At 32.7% G+C, this 22,754-nt stretch overlaps 1 protein-coding gene across 1 annotated transcript in view; it reads left to right on the top strand.

Moving 5' to 3' along the window:
- Window positions 1-4,491: 4,491 nt before the first annotated feature.
- The window catches only part of dglucy (D-glutamate cyclase), a 160,432-nt gene continuing 142,169 nt past the window's right edge, over window positions 4,492-22,754 (top strand). Inside the window, exon 1 of the mRNA XM_062440236.1 lies at window positions 4,492-4,559. The gene's annotated coding sequence lies outside the window, so the exon portion shown is untranslated. The remainder of the gene's footprint in view (window positions 4,560-22,754) is intronic.

The raw sequence follows: 22,754 nt of genomic DNA, 5'->3' as shown, positions 1-22,754 counted from the left end.
TATCTTAAAAGAAAGAAAGAACTAGATATATGAAACCGTATATGTATATACCAACATGTGACAACCAACCCTGAGGAGAATGTGACAAGCATCCCCAACTGTGATTTTTTGCTACCAGCAAAGGTACCAACCACATTTTTTGGCGTAGCTAAACCTACCTAACTATCGCTCTCTCTTCATACTTTTTAATGGTAATCATTATTTTATCATAAACTCATTGTGTAAAAGCCCAGAAAAGAAACACTGGAGAGTTGGATATTTACATTTTCACATGAAAAACACTAAACGTCCTGTCACCTCAATGTCAAACAGTTCACTCGAGAAATGACCTCTGAAGTAACATCTCACCTAAATTCTGAAACATTCAGTACCAAAACCTTTTAACAGCGCCCTCTAGGGCCCGAGATCAAATGAATGTGACAACCAGACCCGTTCTCCCCTACAGTATACTATATTACCCTTTAGTAGATGCTACCTTTTATCAGACTGATTCATATGCATTTTATTACGTTATGTTGTTACGTTATGTTACGTTACGCTACGCTACGTTACGTTACGTTATGTTACGTTACGTTACGTTACGTTACGTTACGTTACGTTACGTTACGCTACGTTAAGTTACGTTATATTACATACTTCCAGTATATCTGAATGAGTAAGTAAGAAATGTAGTGGCAAAAATTTAACAATCTAATGGTATAAGAAAAATAGTTTGGCCAGTGTATAATGTATATAGTCAAAGAGTAATAAAGTGAGAACGGAACAGAACATTTATTTAATAAAAATGTAAAGTACTTCATAATAATGGAGAATATTTCATAATAATGGACTGAATTTTAATTATTTAAAATGGTTATCTTATTTCATAATTGAATTATGACTGAATTGGGAGTCAATGCATTGAGGCATTCTTTGCTTATGTCAGACGTTATGCATCAGCATGTTACAGCAAATGAATCCCAGTCATGATACTCCTTGAATAACATGGATAACAACAATTTCTATTATATTTTTTTTATTTATAATCAATCAAAGTGAATTCAAAGCTGACATCTTATTAACATACATGAGCACACACAAGCGTTGTCCATTCAGAGTATTTGATTTCATTCGATACTCTCACTCTTTTGGCACATTTGATGGAGTTACACTGACCTGTTCACAGTGTTTTGTTTACTTGAACATGCAGTTGACCCTTTTTTTGCCGGTACAGATCAATTTTGAGTTTCATTCCACCTATGCTAGCCCATTAACAACAAGTTCTTATTTTATTATTTATTATTCAATGTTCTTGTTTGTTTCTTTTTTTTTTTGGGGGGGTGTACAATTAAGAGACATAGAAATCTGTACAGACAGTAGTGATTGAGCAAATGCTTGAATGTGTGTTAAAGGTAGTGTGCTTCTCTCGGACGGACCTGTCAAAGTACCTTCCTTGAATGCTTGAGCAACAGATGTGAAAGGTCACCTGCCTATCAGACCCTGCCAGACAGCATCTATATCAATACCATAAAGCAACAAAGGACCATTTGTCAGTTCTGCATTATAGATTATTATCTCATATTAAGACCACATGAAGTATAGGAAAGAATAAATATCTTTAAACGTCCTAATCATAGATAGGCTACTCTTACATGCCTTGCAAACCTGCACACTGGGGTTCTTCTGTGTACTTTAGTTGTACATTAAAGGAACTACCTGTGATGACAAGGTAAACAAAAGGGTAGCCGCACCACTAAAACACACGAGAGGACATTGATTCTATAGATCCAAGTCATGCACATGTGCTGCTGATATTGTATGCTTGTTTTTTCCCTTAAGTCAATACACAGTTATTAAACAACACATGCTTTTCATGTGAAACTGGACCATATATTGTTTGACTGCTAAGTTTGCTTTCATGAATTAAAACTTTGCTCACTAGAAAATAATTGTGTAATGTTTTGTTGAATCAGGCAAATAAAGGGTTTGACCTACATCCCAGTAACATTAGGGGGTTAAGTGTTAGGGGTTAGGGTTAGAGTTAGGGGTTGGATTTGGGAGATCTGAGGGCTGTTGCACAAACCTAGATAGAGGATTAAGCCAGGATTTACCAGTTATCCTGGCTGAATTTAGCCGGGAATCGTTTGCACGAAAGCAGAGGAGAATAAGTTACCATGGAGATTTATTCTGTGTGGCTAGCCTGGTCCCGACCACCGTTATTGTGTGTCAGGCTTTTCCTCTCAATTTAATTACATCAGACTTATTTCTCTTTGAACATATATGTTTCACCTCCTCATTAGTTTCCATTGGAAGCTGTTGCTCACCTGGTAAGAGGTGTGCTGCACTCGTTTTTTCCATGTCTGCATCAATAAATCTGTGATCGATCCAGTGGTCTATCTAAGAAAGCTGTGAACACGCACGCGCAACAGATAATGCCAGGATGCACTGATGAGACTTTGTCGAGCCTCGCTTTTTCAGTTATCCTGGATTTCTTAATTCTGCTTTGGTGCAACAGCCCTTTGCTCTCTGCTGAGTGCACTCAAATAAATAATCATGTGAATAAAATGAGTAAAATAGTTAAAGAAATGACAACATTTTATGTCATCATTTTTATATTTGTTTTAGCCTATTTTTATCACTTCCCAATAACTCCTTTTGAAGAAAAATGTGCATTTCTGTGTTTTCCAGCTTGAAACTTTGATGGCAAAACTGTGACTTTTATAAATGCAAAAACAGAATCAGCTCTTAAATGAATCTGTGATATCATGTGGTGTTATAGACACACTACAGGATAAACTGTGGAGTAGTCAGCTAGCAGAGCAGCTTAAAGAATCGGAGGAAGCTGGTATTGTCAAGCTCCAATGTAGACCAAAGGCTGTGAAAGGGCAAATAAAGAGGACACTGATTAGAACATACAACATTTTTACCTCAAGTAAAACATATAAAAACCGAAGCAGATGGACAGGACTGTAGAGTGTTGGGACCATTCTATCTTTAGGAAAATATTTAATTTGGCAAAACATCTTAGACCAATGATAGGTCACAAAAACCGTCATTGGGCAAGTTTGTGGCAAAGGATTTCATAAGAAGTGAAAGGCTCGGGTAAACACGAGAAACCATGAAGGGGAACTTCCCTTTAACTGGTCAGTTTGTGGTAAAATATTTGACTATAGGGGAATTCTTGAAAGACATGTAACTAATCATTTTGGTCTAAATGGTAATCTGGAGAAAGACATTACATTAGCCTACTCTCAGGGGGGGAGAACGCTTTTGGTTCAGTTTGCAGTAAAAGATTCATATCTGGCATCATAAGATGTAATTATTTTTCAACATCTCAATGTGCTCCAAACTGCAACAGCAACCACATTTTCCTGAGATTTATGGGAATACCGGTGTGGCAAGGCCATTTCTTTCTCTTTTTTTTTCTTGTGTTGTATTTTTATGCAATGTCAAAACACTTCCCCCCAGAACCTGTAATGCTGCTTTATCTATTCAAACTGTCATTGTTACTAGATTTGGCAATATAATGGATTTTGTCCTCCATCACTTCCATTGAAAGCATATTTGTAGGAGATCCTTTTACAGTCAGTATGAACAGGAGTAATGATAACAGTGAGTAAAACCTCTTTCACTGTTCATATGGCCGCCTGAATGCTGTTTTAAACCTCACATACTGTTCATATTCTAGTTCATAAGTAGTCTCTGCACCTATTCATTTTCATAAATTCCCTATCAGTCATTAATAAACGTTTGATTAATCCTTATTGAAGCTGTCAGAGAGCAAACACAGTGTATCCTATTTATTTATTGGGGGGGGGGGGGGACATTCACATTCACAATCACAATGTTATGGTCCAGGAGAACATTGTATGGAATATGATGAATACAACATGTTTGAATGGTGATTTTTTATTTTTTAATAAACACAAAAAGAAAGCATTTTATTTCCATTTTTGTATACTTTGGGTCACATTTAGTAATAAGTCCAGCAAAAAGAAATATAAAATTATAAATTATTATTATTTTATTTTTTCTAAAAATTATTTTACACATCTTTAATTATTTTGCGAGCCTGTGTAATAAACACAGGTTCAAATGCTTTTATTTTAACAGGTCTAATGTACTTTAGATAGTTCTGTCATTAATATTGTGTTTCCCCTCAAGGGGAAATCTTAGGATCCTCTCTGTAGAAATCTGTGATTGTGTAACCATTATTATACACTATAGTAGACCACTCTACTATGTATTAATATTTATTGTTGTAATTTACGTTATATACTGAAATTAGTAATTTAGCAGGGGGTTTGAACACTTGCAGGGCATTATATGTCAAATTCTCATTAGTTCTGATCCTAGAGTTGCCCCTGCCCTGAACAGTATGTAAGGGTTAAGACGTACTTGAAAAATTGTGAACTCGTCCTTTAAAGTTGGTCAATAATAGGCTTTTATTATGGAGGGTGACCGGAAGTCTTCCTGTCAGTGAGCAGTGACAGCACCGGCTATTTGCACTCTACATCCGTGCTTTGACCTCTCATGGTTTTTACCTTCCCAAAACAAACTCTGAAATAACAAACAGGAAGGTAAGAACATGAATAAACATTAGCTCTTTTCGCGGGCAAAATAAACAACGTATTAAACATTAAAAAAATGTTTTATCACATAACACAGCTGTAGTAGCAGAGCAGAGCTGTTTGCTACCTGACATTACTCTGTACTGTAAATCACTGTAAATATCGAGAGTGTGTTGGTAGGCTAAGCTAACTTGCCTGTGTTGTTAATGAACTGGTGGATGAATGTAGCTGCAGTCTATCTGTTTTCTTCTACACTAACAGTAATAGTACATATAACTAGAACTTGGGTAAAGTTAGAAAGAGATTGGCAGATTCGAACTTCAGCGATCAATAGCTCACAAACGAAACATTGTTAAAACATAAAAAATGCCTCTTTCCTATCGTGGTAAGGTAGACTATTGACTACAAACTCATTTTCGCCAAAACGAGTCGTCCTCCAGGCTGCAGGAAATATATTGCTCTCTATGCGCTGCGGGCGGAGAGGCAAACGATTAGGGACCGTCTCCAAAGTGCAGTACCAAAAGGAAAAATATTCAATATCTCCACTTTTATTCACTGTAGTCTCACCAAATTCACTCCACACAACAAGGGTCACCTGATAATCATACTACAACAGTTATTTCAGGAAAAAAAATCTTTTTGCATATTTTTGGGGAATTTTATTGTGAAAAATCGTCAATAGCGTTAATATTATACAGTGTAGGATGACCAAAATCATGCTACACAACAATGGTCACCTGATAATCGTACTACAACAGTTATTTCAGAAAAATGTGTTTTTGCATATTTTTGGGGAATTTTATTGTGAAAAATCGTCAATAGCGTTAATATTATACAGTGTAGGATGACCAAAATCATGATACACAACAAGGGTCATCTGATAATCATACTACAACAGTCATTTCAGAAAAAAAATCTTTTTGCATATTTCTGGGGAATTTTATTGTGAAAAATCGTCAATAGCGTTAATATTATACACTGTATACTCACCAAAATCATGCTACACAACAATGGTCACCTGATAATCGTACTACAACAGTTATTTCAGAAAAATGTGTTTTTGCATATTTTTGGGGAATTTTATTGTGAAAAATTGTCAATAGCGTTAATATTATACAGTGTAGGATGACCAAAATCATGATACACAACAAGGGTCACCTGATAATCATACTACAACAGTTATTTCAGGGGGGAAAAAAAGTTTGCATATTTTTGGGGAATTTTATTTTGAAATATCGTCAATAGTGTTAATATTATATAGTGTAGGATGACCAAAATCATGCTACACAACAAGGGTCACCTGATAGTCGTACTACAACAGTCATTTCAGAAAAATGTGTTTTTGCATATTTTTGGGGAATTTTATTGTGAAACATTGTCAATAGCGTTAATATTATACAGTGTAGGATGACCAAAATCATGATACACAACAAGGGTCACTTGATAATCATACTACAACAGTTATTTCAGGGGGAAAAAAAGTTTGCATATTTTTGGGGAATTTTATTGTGAAAAATCGTCAATAGCGTTAATATTATACACTGTATACTCACCAAAATCATGCTACACAACAATGGTCACCTGATAATCGTACTACAACAGTTATTTCAGAAAAATGTGTTTTTGCATATTTTTGGGGAATTTTATTGTGAAAAATTGTCAATAGCGTTAATATTATACAGTGTAGGATGACCAAAATCATGCTACACAACAAGGGTCACCTGATAATCATACTACAACAGTTATTTCAGGGGGGAAAAAAAGTTTGCATATTTTTGGGGAATTTTATTTTGAAATATCGTCAATAGTGTTAATATTATACAGTGTTGGATGACCAAAATCATGCTACACAACAAGCGTCACCTGATAGTCGTACTACAACAGTCATTTCAGAAAAAAAATCTTTTTGCATATTTTTGGGGAATTTTATTGTGAAAAATCGTCAATAGCGTTAATATTATACACTGTATACTCACCAAAATCATGCTAGACAACAATGGTCACCTGATAATCATACTACAACAGTTATTTCAGGGGGAAAAAAAAGTTTGCATATTTTTGGGGAATTTTATTTTGAAATATCGTCAATAGTGTTAATATTATACAGTGTAGGATGACCAAAATCATGCTACACAACAAGGGTCACCTGATAGTCGTACTACAACAGTCATTTCAGAAAAATGTGTTTTTGCATATTTTTGGGGAATTTTATTGTGAAAAATCATCAATAGCGTTAATATTATACACTGTATACTCACCAAAATCATGTTACACAACAAGGGTCACCTGATAGTCGTACTACAACAGTCATTTCAGAAAAAAAAACTTTTTGCATATTTTTGGGGAATTTTATTGTGAAAAATCGTCAATAGCGTTGATATTATACACGGTATACTCACCAAAATCATGCTACACAACAATGGTCACCTGATAATCGTACTACAACAGTTATTTCAGAAAAATGTGTTTTTGCATATTTTTGGGGAATTTTATTGTGAAAAATCGTCAATAGCGTTAATATTATACAGTGTAGGATGACCAAAATCATGCTACACAACAAGGGTCACCTGATAGTCGTACTACAACAGTCATTTCTGAAAAATGTGTTTTTGCATATTTTTGGGGAATTTTATTGTGAAAAATCGTCAATAGCGTTAATATTATACAGTGTAGGATGACCAAAATCATGCTACACAACAATGGTCACCTGATAATCGTACTACAACAGTTATTTCAGAAAAATGTGTTTTTGCATATTTTTGGGGAATTTTATTGTGAAAAATCGTCAATAGCGTTAATATTATACAGTGTAGGATGACCAAAATCATGATACACAACAAGGGTCATCTGATAATCATACTACAACAGTCATTTCAGAAAAAAAATCTTTTTGCATATTTTTGGGGAATTTTATTGTGAAAAATCGTCAATAGCGTTAATATTATACACTGTATACTCACCAAAATCATGCTACACAACAATGGTCACCTGATAATCGTACTACAACAGTTATTTCAGAAAAATGTGTTTTTGCATATTTTTGGGGAATTTTATTGTGAAAAATTGTCAATAGCGTTAATATTATACAGTGTAGGATGACCAAAATCATGATACACAACAAGGGTCACCTGATAATCATACTACAACAGTTATTTCAGGGGGGAAAAAAAGTTTGCATATTTTTGGGGAATTTTATTTTGAAATATCGTCAATAGTGTTAATATTATATAGTGTAGGATGACCAAAATCATGCTACACAACAAGGGTCACCTGATAGTCGTACTACAACAGTCATTTCAGAAAAATGTGTTTTTGCATATTTTTGGGGAATTTTATTGTGAAAAATTGTCAATAGCGTTAATATTATACAGTGTAGGATGACCAAAATCATGATACACAACAAGGGTCACTTGATAATCATACTACAACAGTTATTTCAGGGGGGAAAAAAAGTTTGCATATTTTTGGGGAATTTTATTGTGAAAAATCGTCAATAGCGTTAATATTATACACTGTATACTCACCAAAATCATGCTACACAACAATGGTCACCTGATAATCGTACTACAACAGTCATTTCAGAAAAATGTGTTTTTGCATATTTTTGGGGAATTTTATTGTGAAAAATCATCAATAGCGTTAATATTATACAGTGTAGGATGACCAAAATCATGCTACACAACAAGGGTCACCTGATAGTCGTACTACAACAGTCATTTCAGAAAAATAATCTTTTTGCATATTTTTGTGGAATTTTATTGTGAAAAATCGTCAATAGCGTTAATATTATACAGTGTAGGATGACCAAAATCATGCTACACAACAAGGGTCACCTGATAGTCGTACTACAACAGTCATTTCTGAAAAAAAATCTTTTTGCATATTTTTGGGGAATTTTATTGTGAAAAATCGTCAATAGCGTTAATATTATACACTGTATACTCACCAAAATCATGCTAGACAACAATGGTCACCTGATAATCATACTACAACAGTTATTTCAGGTGGAAAAAAAAGTTTGCATATTTTTGGGGAATTTTATTTTGAAATATCGTCAATAGTGTTAATATTATACAGTGTAGGATGACCAAAATCATGCTACACAACAATGGTCACCTGATAATCGTACTACAACAGTTATTTCAGAAAAATGTGTTTTTGCATATTTTTGGGGAATTTTATTGTGAAAAATCGTCAATAGCGTTAATATTATACAGTGTAGGATGACCAAAATCATGATACACAACAAGGGTCATCTGATAATCATACTACAACAGTCATTTCAGAAAAAAAGATCTTTTTGCATATTTTTGGGGAATTTTATTGTGAAAAATCGTCAATAGCGTTAATATTATACACTGTATACTCACCAAAATTATGCTACACAACAATGGTCACCTGATAATCGTACTACAACAGTTATTTCAGAAAAATGTGTTTTTGCATATTTTTGGGGAATTTTATTGTGAAAAATCGTCAATAGCGTTAATATTATACAGTGTAGGATGACCAAAATCATGATACACAACAAGGGTCATCTGATAATCATACTACAACAGTCATTTCAGAAAAAAATCTTTTTGCATATTTTTGGGGAATTTTATTGTGAAAAATCGTCAATAGCGTTAATATTATACACTGTATACTCACCAAAATCATGCTACACAACAATGGTCACCTGATAATCGTACTACAACAGTTATTTCAGAAAAATGTGTTTTTGCATATTTTTGGGGAATTTTATTGTGAAAAATCGTCAATAGCGTTAATATTATACAGTGTAGGATGACCAAAATCATGATACACAACAAGGGTCACCTGATAATCATACTACAACAGTTATTTCAGGGGGAAAAAAAAGTTTGCATATTTTTGGGGAATTTTATTTTGAAATCTCGTCAATAGTGTTAATATTATACAGTGTAGGATGACCAAAATCATGCTACACAACAAGGGTCACCTGATAGTCGTACTACAACAGTCATTTCAGAAAAATGTGTTTTTGCATATTTTTGGGGAATTTTATTGTGAAAAATCATCAATAGCGTTAATATTATACACTGTATACTCACCAATATCATGTTACACAACAAGGGTCACCTGATAGTCGTACTACAACAGTCATTTCAGAAAAAAAATCTTTTTGCATATTTTTGGGGAATTTTATTGTGAAAAATCGTCAATAGCGTTGATATTATACACGGTATACTCACCAAAATCATGCTACACAACAATGGTCACCTGATAATCGTACTACAACAGTTATTTCAGAAAAATGTGTTTTTGCATATTTTTGGGGAATTTTATTGTGAAAAATCGTCAATAGCGTTAATATTATACAGTGTAGGATGACCAAAATCATGCTACACAACAAGGGTCACCTGATAGTCGTACTACAACAGTCATTTCAGAAAAATAATCTTTTTGCATATTTTTGTGGAATTTTATTGTGAAAAATCATCAATAGCGTTAATATTATACAGTGTAGGATGACCAAAATCATGCTACACAACAAGGGTCACCTGATAGTCGTACTACAACAGTTATTTCAGGGGGGAAAAAAAGTTTGCATATTTTTGGGGAATTTTATTGTGAAAAATCGTCAATAGCGTTAATATTATACACTGTATACTCACCAAAATCATGCTACACAACAATGGTCACCTGATAATCATACTACAACAGTTATTTCACGGGGAAAAAAAAGTTTGCATATTTTTGGGGAATTTTATTTTGAAATATCGTCAATAGTGTTAATATTATACAGTGTAGGATGACCAAAATCATGCTACACAACAAGGGTCACCTGATAGTCGTACTACAACAGTCATTTCAGAAAAATGTGTTTTTGCATATTTTTGGGGAATTTTATTGTGAAAAATCGTCAATAGCGTTAATATTATACACTGTATACTCACCAAAATCATGTTACACAACAAGGGTCACCTGATAGTCGTACTACAACAGTCATTTCAGAAAAATGTGTTTTTGCATATTTTTGGGGAATTTTATTGTGAAAAATCGTCAATAGCGTTAATATTATACACTGTATACTCACCAAAATCATGTTACACAACAAGGGTCACCTGATAGTCGTACTACAACAGTCATTTCAGAAAAAAAATCTTTTTGCATATTTTTGGGGAATTTTATTGTGAAAAATCGTCAATAGCGTTAATATTATACAGTGTAGGATGACCAAAATCATGCTACACAACAATGGTCACCTGATAATCGTACTACAACAGTTATTTCAGAAAAATGTGTTTTTGCATATTTTTGGGGAATTTTATTGTGAAAAATCGTCAATAGCGTTAATATTATACAGTGTAGGATGACCAAAATCATGATACACAACAAGGGTCATCTGATAATCATACTACAACAGTCATTTCAGAAAAAAAATCTTTTTGCATATTTTTGGGGAATTTTATTGTGAAAAATCGTCAATAGCGTTAATATTATACACTGTATACTCACCAAAATCATGCTACACAACAATGGTCACCTGATAATCGTACTACAACAGTTATTTCAGAAAAATGTGTTTTTGCATATTTTTGGGGAATTTTATTTTGAAATATCGTCAATAGTGTTAATATTATACAGTGTAGGATGACCAACATCATGCTACACAACAAGGGTCACCTGATAGTCGTACTACAACAGTCATTTCAGAAAAAAAATCTTTTTGCATATTTTTGGGGAATTTTATTGTGAAAAATCGTCAATAGCGTTAATATTATACACTGTATGCTCACCAAAATCATGCTACACAACAAGGGTCACCTGATAGTCGTACTACAACAGTCATTTCAGAAAAAAAATCTTTTTGCATATTTTTGGGGAATTTTATTGTGAAAAATCGTCAATAGCGTTAATATTATACAGTGTAGGATGACCAAAATCATGCTACACAACAATGGTCACCTGATAATCGTACTACAACAGTTATTTCAGAAAAATGTGTTTTTGCATATTTTTGGGGAATTTTATTGTGAAAAATCGTCAATAGCGTTAATATTATACAGTGTAGGATGACCAAAATCATGATACACAACAAGGGTCATCTGATAATCATACTACAACAGTCATTTCAGAAAAAAAATCTTTTTGCATATTTTTGGGGTATTTTATTGTGAAAAATTGTCAATAGCGTTAATATTATACAGTGTAGGATGACCAAAATCATGATACACAACAAGGGTCACCTGATAATCATACTACAACAGTTATTTCAGGGGGGAAAAAAAGTTTGCATATTTTTGGGGAATTTTATTTTGAAATATCGTCAATAGTGTTAATATTATATAGTGTAGGATGACCAAAATCATGCTACACAACAAGGGTCACCTGATAGTCGTACTACAACAGTCATTTCAGAAAAATGTGTTTTTGCATATTTTTGGGGAATTTTATTGTGAAAAATTGTCAATAGCGTTAATATTATACAGTGTAGGATGACCAAAATCATGATACACAACAAGGGTCACTTGATAATCATACTACAACAGTTATTTCAGGGGGGAAAAAAAGTTTGCATATTTTTGGGGAATTTTATTGTGAAAAATCGTCAATAGCGTTAATATTATACACTGTATACTCACCAAAATCATGCTACACAACAATGGTCACCTGATAATCGTACTACAACAGTTATTTCAGAAAAATGTGTTTTTGCATATTTTTGGGGAATTTTATTGTGAAAAATCGTCAATAGCGTTAATATTATACAGTGTAGGATGACCAAAATCATGATACACAACAAGGGTCATCTGATAATCATACTACAACAGTCATTTCAGAAAAAAATCTTTTTGCATATTTTTGGGGAATTTTATTGTGAAAAATCGTCAATAGCGTTAATATTATACACTGTATACTCACCAAAATCATGCTACACAACAATGGTCACCTGATAATCGTACTACAACAGTTATTTCAGAAAAATGTGTTTTTGCATATTTTTGGGGAATTTTATTGTGAAAAATTGTCAATAGCGTTAATATTATACAGTGTAGGATGACCAAAATCATGATACACAACAAGGGTCACCTGATAATCATACTACAACAGTTATTTCAGGGGGGAAAAAAAGTTTGCATATTTTTGGGGAATTTTATTTTGAAATATCGTCAATAGTGTTAATATTATATAGTGTAGGATGACCAAAATCATGCTACACAACAAGGGTCACCTGATAGTCGTACTACAACAGTCATTTCAGAAAAATGTGTTTTTGCATATTTTTGGGGAATTTTATTGTGAAAAATTGTCAATAGCGTTAATATTATACAGTGTAGGATGACCAAAATCATGATACACAACAAGGGTCACTTGATAATCATACTACAACAGTTATTTCAGGGGGGAAAAAAAGTTTGCATATTTTTGGGGAATTTTATTGTGAAAAATCGTCAATAGCGTTAATATTATACACTGTATACTCACCAAAATCATGCTACACAACAATGGTCACCTGATAATCGTACTACAACAGTTATTTCAGAAAAATGTGTTTTTGCATATTTTTGGGGAATTTTATTGTGAAAAATCGTCAATAGCGTTAATATTATACAGTGTAGGATGACCAAAATCATGATACACAACAAGGGTCATCTGATAATCATACTACAACAGTCATTTCAGAAAAAAATCTTTTTGCATATTTTTGGGGAATTTTATTGTGAAAAATCGTCAATAGCGTTAATATTATACAGTGTATACTCACCAAAATCATGCTACACAACAATGGTCACCTGATAATCGTACTACAACAGTTATTTCAGAAAAATGTGTTTTTGCATATTTTTGGGGAATTTTATTGTGAAAAATTGTCAATAGCGTTAATATTATACAGTGTAGGATGACCAAAATCATGCTACACAACAAGGGTCACCTGATAATCATACTACAACAGTTATTTCAGGGGGGAATAAAAGTTTGCATATTTTTGGGGAATTTTATTTTGAAATATCGTCAATAGTGTTAATATTATACAGTGTTGGATGACCAAAATCATGCTACACAACAAGCGTCACCTGATAGTCGTACTACAACAGTCATTTCAGAAAAAAAATCTTTTTGCATATTTTTGGGGAATTTTATTGTGAAAAATCGTCAATAGCGTTAATATTATACACTGTATACTCACCAAAATCATGCTAGACAACAATGGTCACCTGATAATCATACTACAACAGTTATTTCAGGGGGAAAAAAAAGTTTGCATATTTTTGGGGAATTTTATTTTGAAATATCGTCAATAGTGTTAATATTATACAGTGTAGGATGACCAAAATCATGCTACACAACAAGGGTCACCTGATAGTCGTACTACAACAGTCATTTCTGAAAAATGTGTTTTTGCATATTTTTGGGGAATTTTATTGTGAAAAATCGTCAATAGCGTTAATATTATACACTGTATACTCACCAAAATCATGCTACACAACAATGGTCACCTGATAATCGTACTACAACAGTTATTTCAGAAAAATGTGTTTTTGCATATTTTTGGGGAATTTTATTGTGAAAAATCGTCAATAGCGTTAATATTATACAGTGTAGGATGACCAAAATCATGCTACACAACAAGGGTCACCTGATAGTCGTACTACAACAGTCATTTCAGAAAAATAATCTTTTTGCATATTTTTGTGGAATTTTATTGTGAAAAATCGTCAATAGCGTTAATATTATACAGTGTAGGATGACCAAAATCATGCTACACAACAAGGGTCACCTGATAGTCGTACTACAACAGTTATTTCAGGGGGGAAAAAAAGTTTGCATATTTTTGGGGAATTTTATTGTGAAAAATCGTCAATAGCGTTAATATTATACACTGTATACTCACCAAAATCATGCTACACAACAATGGTCACCTGATAATCATACTACAACAGTTATTTCAGGGGGAAAAAAAAGTTTGCATATTTTTGGGGAATTTTATTTTGAAATATCGTCAATAGTGTTAATATTATACAGTGTAGGATGACCAAAATCATGCTACACAACAAGGGTCACCTGATAGTCGTACTACAACAGCCATTTCAGAAAAATGTGTTTTTGCATATTTTTGGGGAATTTTATTGTGAAAAATCGTCAATAGCGTTAATATTATACACTGTATACTCACCAAAATCATGTTACACAACAAGGGTCACCTGATAGTCGTACTACAACAGTCATTTCAGAAAAATGTGTTTTTGCATATTTTTGGGGAATTTTATTGTGAAAAATCGTCAATAGCGTTAATATTATACACTGTATACTCACCAAAATCATGTTACACAACAAGGGTCACCTGATAGTCGTACTACAACAGTCATTTCAGAAAAAAAATCTTTTTGCATATTTTTGGGGAATTTTATTGTGAAAAATCGTCAATAGCGTTGATATTATACACGGTATACTCACCAAAATCATGCTACACAACAATGGTCACCTGATAATCGTACTACAACAGTTATTTCAGAAAAATGTGTTTTTGCATATTTTTGGGGAATTTTATTGTGAAAAATCGTCAATAGCGTTAATATTATACAGTGTAGGATGACCAAAATCATGCTACACAACAAGGGTCACCTGATAGTCGTACTACAACAGTCATTTCAGAAAAATAATCTTTTTGCATATTTTTGTGGAATTTTATTGTGAAAAATCGTCAATAGCGTTAATATTATACAGTGTAGGATGACCAAAATCATGCTACACAACAAGGGTCACCTGATAGTCGTACTACAACAGTTATTTCAGGGGGGAAAAAAAGTTTGCATATTTTTGGGGAATTTTATTGTGAAAAATCGTCAATAGCGTTAATATTATACACTGTATACTCACCAAAATCATGCTACACAACAATGGTCACCTGATAATCGTACTACAACAGTTATTTCAGAAAAATGTGTTTTTGCATATTTTTGGGGAATTTTATTGTGAAAAATTGTCAATAGCGTTAATATTATACAGTGTAGGATGACCAAAATCATGCTACACAACAAGGGTCACCTGATAATCATACTACAACAGTTATTTCAGGGGGGAAAAAAAGTTTGCATATTTTTGGGGAATTTTATTTTAAAATATCGTCAATAGTGTTAATATTATACAGTGTAGGATGACCAAAATCATGCTACACAACAAGCGTCACCTGATAGTCGTACTACAACAGTCATTTCAGAAAAAAAATCTTTTTGCATATTTTTGGGGAATTTTATTGTGAAAAATCGTCAATAGCGTTAATATTATACACTGTATACTCACCAAAATCATGCTAGACAACAATGGTCACCTGATAATCATACTACAACAGTTATTTCAGGGGGAAAAAAAAGTTTGCATATTTTTGGGGAATTTTATTTTGAAATATCGTCAATAGTGTTAATATTATACAGTGTAGGATGACCAAAATCATGCTACACAACAAGGGTCACCTGATAGTCGTACTACAACAGTCATTTCAGAAAAATGTGTTTTTGCATATTTTTGTGGAATTTTATTGTGAAAAATCGTCAATAGCGTTGATATTATACACGGTATACTCACCAAAATCATGCTACACAACAATGGTCACCTGATAATCGTACTACAACAGTTATTTCAGAAAAATGTGTTTTTGCATATTTTTGGGGAATTTTATTGTGAAAAATCGTCAATAGCGTTAATATTATACAGTGTAGGATGACCAAAATCATGCTACACAACAAGGGTCACCTGATAATCGTACTACAACAGTCATTTCAGAAAAATAATCTTTTTGCATATTTTTGTGGAATTTTATTGTGAAAAATCGTCAATAGCGTTAATATTATACACTGTATACCCACCAAAATCATGTTACACAACAAGGGTCACCTGATAGTCGTACTACAACAGTCATTTCAGAAAAATAGTCTTTTTGCATATTTTTGTGGAATTTTATTGTGAAAAATCGTCAATAGCGTTAATATTATACAGTGTAGGATGACCAAAATCATGCTACACAACAAGGGTCACCTGATAGTCGTACTACAACAGTTATTTCAGGGGGGAAAAAAAGTTTGCATATTTTTGTGGAATTTTATTGTGAAAAATCGTCAATAGCGTTAATATTATACACTGTATACTCACCAAAATCATGCTACACAACAATGGTCACCTGATAATCGTACTACAACAGTTATTTCAGAAAAATGTGTTTTTGCATATTTTTGGGGAATTTTATTGTGAAAAATCGTCAATATCGTTAATATTATACAGTGTAGGATGACCAAAATCATGATACACAACAAGGGTCATCTGATAATCATACTACAACAGTCATTTCAGAAAAAAATCTTTTTGCATATTTTTGGGGAATTTTATTGTGAAAAATCGTCAATAGCGTTAATATTATACAGTGTAGGATGACCAAAATCATGCTACACAACAAGGGTCACCTGATAATCATACTACAACAGTTATTTCAGGGGGGAAAAAAAGTTTGCATATTTTTGGGGAATTTTATTTTAAAATATTGTCAATAGTGTTAATATTATACAGTGTAGGATGACCAAAATCATGATACACAACAAGCGTCACCTGATAGTCGTACTACAACAGTCATTTCAGAAAAAAAATCTTTTTGCATATTTTTGGGGAATTTTATTGTGAAAAATCGTCAATAGCGTTAATATTATACACTGTATACTCACCAAAATCATGCTAGACAACAATGATCACCTGATAATCATACTACAACAGTTATTTCAGGGGGAAAAAAAAGTTTGCATATTTTTGGGGAATTTTATTTTGAAATATCGTCAATAGTGTTAATATTATACAGTGTAGGATGACCAAAATCATGCTACACAACAAGGGTCACCTGATAGTCGTACTACAACAGTCATTTCAGAAAAATGTGTTTTTGCATATTTTTGGGGAATTTTATTGTGAAAAATCGTCAATAGCGTTGATATTATACACGGTATACTCACCAAAATCATGCTACACAACAATGGTCACCTGATAATCGTACTACAACAGTTATTTCAGAAAAATGTGTTTTTGCATATTTTTGGGGAATTTTATTGTGAAAAATCGTCAATAGCGTTAATATTATACAGTGTAGGATGACCAAAATCATGCTACACAACAAGGGTCACCTGATAGTCGTACTACAACAGTCATTTCAGAAAAATAATCTTTTTGCATATTTTTGTGGAATTTTATTGTGAAAAATCGTCAATAGCGTTAATATTATACACTGTATACCCACCAAAATCATGTTACACAACAAGGGTCACCTGATAGTCGTACTACAACAGTCATTTCAGAAAAAAAATCTTTTTGCATATTTTTGGGGAATTTTATTGTGAAAAATCGTCAGTAGCGTTGATATTATACATGGTATACTCACCAAAATCATGCTACACAACAATGGTCACCTGATAATCGTACTACAACAGTTATTTCAGAAAAATGTGTTTTTGCATATTTTTGGGGAATTTTATTGTGAAAAATCGTCAATAGCGTTAATATTATACAGTGTAGGATGACCAAAATCATGCTACACAACAAGGGTCACCTGATAGTCGTACTACAACAGTCATTTCAGAAAAATAATCTTTTTGCATATTTTTGTGGAATTTTATTGTGAAAAATCGTCAATAGCGTTAATATTATACAGTGTAGGATGACCAAAATCATGCTACACAACAAGGGTCACCTGATAGTCGTACTACAACAGTTATTTCAGGGGGGAAAAAAAGTTTGCATATTTTTGGGGAATTTTATTGTGAAAAATCGTCAATAGCGTTAATATTATACACTGTATACTCACCAAAATCATGCTACACAACAATGGTCACCTGATAATCGTACTACAACAGTTATTTCAGAAAAATGTGTTTTTGCATATTTTTGGGGAATTTTATTGTGAAAAATCGTCAATAGCGTTAATATTATACAGTGTAGGATGACCAAAATCATGATACACAACAAGGGTCATCTGATAATCATACTACAACAGTCATTTCAGAAAAAAATCTTTTTGCATATTTTTGGGGAATTTTATTGTGAAAAATCGTCAATAGCGTTAATATTATACAGTGTAGGATGACCAAAATCATGCTACACAACAAGGGTCACCTGATAATCATACTACAACAGTTATTTCAGGGGGGAAAAAAAGTTTGCATATTTTTGGGGAATTTTATTTTAAAATATCGTCAATAGTGTTAATATTATACAGTGTAGGATGACCAAAATCATGCTACACAACAAGCGTCACCTGATAGTCGTACTACAACAGTCATTTCAGAAAAAAAATCTTTTTGCATATTTTTGGGGAATTTTATTGTGAAAAATCGTCAATAGCGTTAATATTATACACTGTATACTCACCAAAATCATGCTAGACAACAATGGTCACCTGATAATCATACTACAACAGTTATTTCAGGGGGAAAAAAAAGTTTGCATATTTTTGGGGAATTTTATTTTGAAATATCGTCAATAGTGTTAATATTATACAGTGTAGGATGACCAAAATCATGCTACACAACAAGGGTCACCTGATAGTCGTACTACAACAGTCATTTCAGAAAAATGTGTTTTTGCATATTTTTGGGGAATTTTATTGTGAAAAATCGTCAATAGCGTTGATATTATACACGGTATACTCACCAAAATCATGCTACACAACAATGGTCACCTGATAATCGTACTACAACAGTTATTTCAGAAAAATGTGTTTTTGCATATTTTTGGGGAATTTTATTGTGAAAAATCGTCAATAGCGTTAATATTATACAGTGTAGGATGACCAAAATCATGCTACACAACAAGGGTCACCTGATAGTCGTACTACAACAGTCATTTCAGAAAAATAATCTTTTTGCATATTTTTGTGGAATTTTATTGTGAAAAATCGTCAATAGCGTTAATATTATACACTGTATACCCACCAAAATCATGTTACACAACAAGGGTCACCTGATAGTCGTACTACAACAGTCATTTCAGAAAAAAAATCTTTTTGCATATTTTTGGGGAATTTTATTGTGAAAAATCGTCAATAGCGTTGATATTATACATGGTATACTCACCAAAATCATGCTACACAACAATGGTCACCTGATAATCGTACTACAACAGTTATTTCAGAAAAATGTGTTTTTGCATATGTTTGGGGAATTTTATTGTGAAAAATCGTCAATAGCGTTAATATTATACAGTGTAGGATGACCAAAATCATGCTACACAACAAGGGTCACCTGATAGTCGTACTACAACAGTCATTTCAGAAAAATAATCTTTTTGCATATTTTTGTGGAATTTTATTGTGAAAAATCGTCAATAGCGTTAATATTATACAGTGTAGGATGACCAAAATCATGCTACACAACAAGGGTCACCTGATAGTCGTACTACAACAGTTATTTCAGGGGGGAAAAAAAGTTTGCATATTTTTGGGGAATTTTATTGTGAAAAATCGTCAATAGCGTTAATATTATACACTGTATACTCACCAAAATCATGCTACACAACAATGGTCACCTGATAATCGTACTACAACAGTTATTTCAGAAAAATGTGTTTTTGCATATTTTTGGGGAATTTTATTGTGAAAAATCGTCAATAGCGTTAATATTATACAGTGTAGGATGACCAAAATCATGATACACAACAAGGGTCATCTGATAATCATACTACAACAGTCATTTCAGAAAAAAATCTTTTTGCATATTTTTGGGGAATTTTATTGTGAAAAATCGTCAATAGCGTTAATATTATACAGTGTATACTCACCAAAATCATGCTACACAACAATGGTCACCTGATAATCGTACTACAACAGTTATTTCAGAAAAATGTGTTTTTGCATATTTTTGGGGAATTTTATTGTGAAAAATTGTCAATAGCGTTAATATTATACAGTGTAGGATGACCAAAATCATGCTACACAACAAGGGTCACCTGATAATCATACTACAACAGTTATTTCAGGGGGGAAAAAAAGTTTGCATATTTTTGGGGAATTTTATTTTAAAATATCGTCAATAGTGTTAATATTATACAGTGTAGGATGCCCAAAATCATGCTACACAACAAGCGTCACCTGATAGTCGTACTACAACAGTCATTTCAGAAAAAAAATCTTTTTGCATATTTTTGGGGAATTTTATTGTGAAAAATCGTCAATAGCATTAATATTATACACTGTATACTCACCAAAATCATGCTAGACAACAATGGTCGCCTGATAATCATACTACAACAGTTATTTCAGGGGGAAAAAAAAGTTTGCATATTTTTGGGGAATTTTATTTTGAAATATCGTCAATAGTGTTAATATTATACAGTGTAGGATGACCAAAATCATGCTACACAACAAGGGTCACCTGATAGTCGTACTACAACAGTCATTTCAGAAAAATGTGTTTTTGCATATTTTTGGGGAATTTTATTGTGAAAAATCGTCAATAGCGTTAATATTATACACTGTATACTCACCAAAATCATGTTACACAACAAGGGTCACCTGATAGTCGTACTACAACAGTCATTTCAGAAAAAAAATCTTTTTGCATATTTTTGGGGAATTTTATTGTGAAAAATCGTCAATAGCGTTGATATTATACACGGTATACTCACCAAAATCATGCTACACAACAATGGTCACCTGATAATCGTACTACAACAGTTATTTCAGAAAAATGTGTTTTTGCATATTTTTGGGGAATTTTATTGTGAAAAATCGTCAATAGCGTTAATATTATACAGTGTAGGATGACCAAAATCATGCTACACAACAAGGGTCACCTGATAGTCGTACTACAACAGTCATTTCAGAAAAATAATCTTTTTGCATATTTTTGTGGAATTTTATTGTGAAAAATCGTCAATAGCGTTAATATTATACAGTGTAGGATGACCAAAATCATGCTACACAACAAGGGTCACCTGATAGTCGTACTACAACAGTCATTTCTGAAAAATGTGTTTTTGCATATTTTTGTGAAATTTTATTGTGAAAAATCGTCAATAGCGTTAATATTATACAGTGTAGGATGACCAAAATCATGCTACACAACAAGGGTCACCTGATAATCATACTACAACAGTTATTTCAGGGGGGAAAAAAAGTTTGCATATTTTTGGGGAATTTTATTGTGAAAAATCGTCAATAGCGTTAATATTATACAGTGTAGGATGACCAAAATCATGCTACACAACAAGGGTCACCTGATAGTCGTACTACAACAGTTATTTCAGGGGGGAAAAAAAGTTTGCATATTTTTGGGGAATTTTATTGTGAAAAATCGTCAATAGCGTTAATATTATACACTGTATACTCACCAAAATCATGCTACACAACAATGGTCACCTGATAATCGTACTACAACAGTTATTTCAGAAAAATGTGTTTTTGCATATTTTTGGGGAATTTTATTGTGAAAAATCGTCAATAGCGTTAATATTATACAGTGTAGGATGACCAAAATCATGATACACAACAAGGGTCATCTGATAATCATACTACAACAGTCATTTCAGAAAAAAATCTTTTTGCATATTTTTGGGGAATTTTATTGTGAAAAATCGTCAATAGCGTTAATATTATACAGTGTATACTCACCAAAATCATGCTACACAACAATGGTCACCTGATAATCGTACTACAACAGTTATTTCAGAAAAATGTGTTTTTGCATATTTTTGGGGAATTTTATTGTGAAAAATTGTCAATAGCGTTAATATTATACAGTGTAGGATGACCAAAATCATGCTACACAACAAGGGTCACCTGATAATCATACTACAACAGTTATTTCAGGGGGGAAAAAAAGTTTGCATATTTTTGGGGAATTTTATTTTAAAATATCGTCAATAGTGTTAATATTATACAGTGTAGGATGCCCAAAATCATGCTACACAACAAGCGTCACCTGATAGTCGTACTACAACAGTCATTTCAGAAAAAAAATCTTTTTGCATATTTTTGGGGAATTTTATTGTGAAAAATCGTCAATAGCATTAATATTATACACTGTATACTCACCAAAATCATGCTAGACAACAATGGTCGCCTGATAATCATACTACAACAGTTATTTCAGGGGGAAAAAAAAGTTTGCATATTTTTGGGGAATTTTATTTTGAAATATCGTCAATAGTGTTAATATTATACAGTGTAGGATGACCAAAATCATGCTACACAACAAGGGTCACCTGATA

Source organism: Scomber scombrus, chromosome 19 (assembly GCF_963691925.1).
Source record: "Scomber scombrus chromosome 19, fScoSco1.1, whole genome shotgun sequence".
In the NCBI taxonomy this organism is placed as follows: Eukaryota; Metazoa; Chordata; class Actinopteri; order Scombriformes; family Scombridae; genus Scomber; species Scomber scombrus.
Note: the sequence above shows the minus strand (reverse complement) of the source record. Positions and strands in the feature narration are given on the sequence as shown.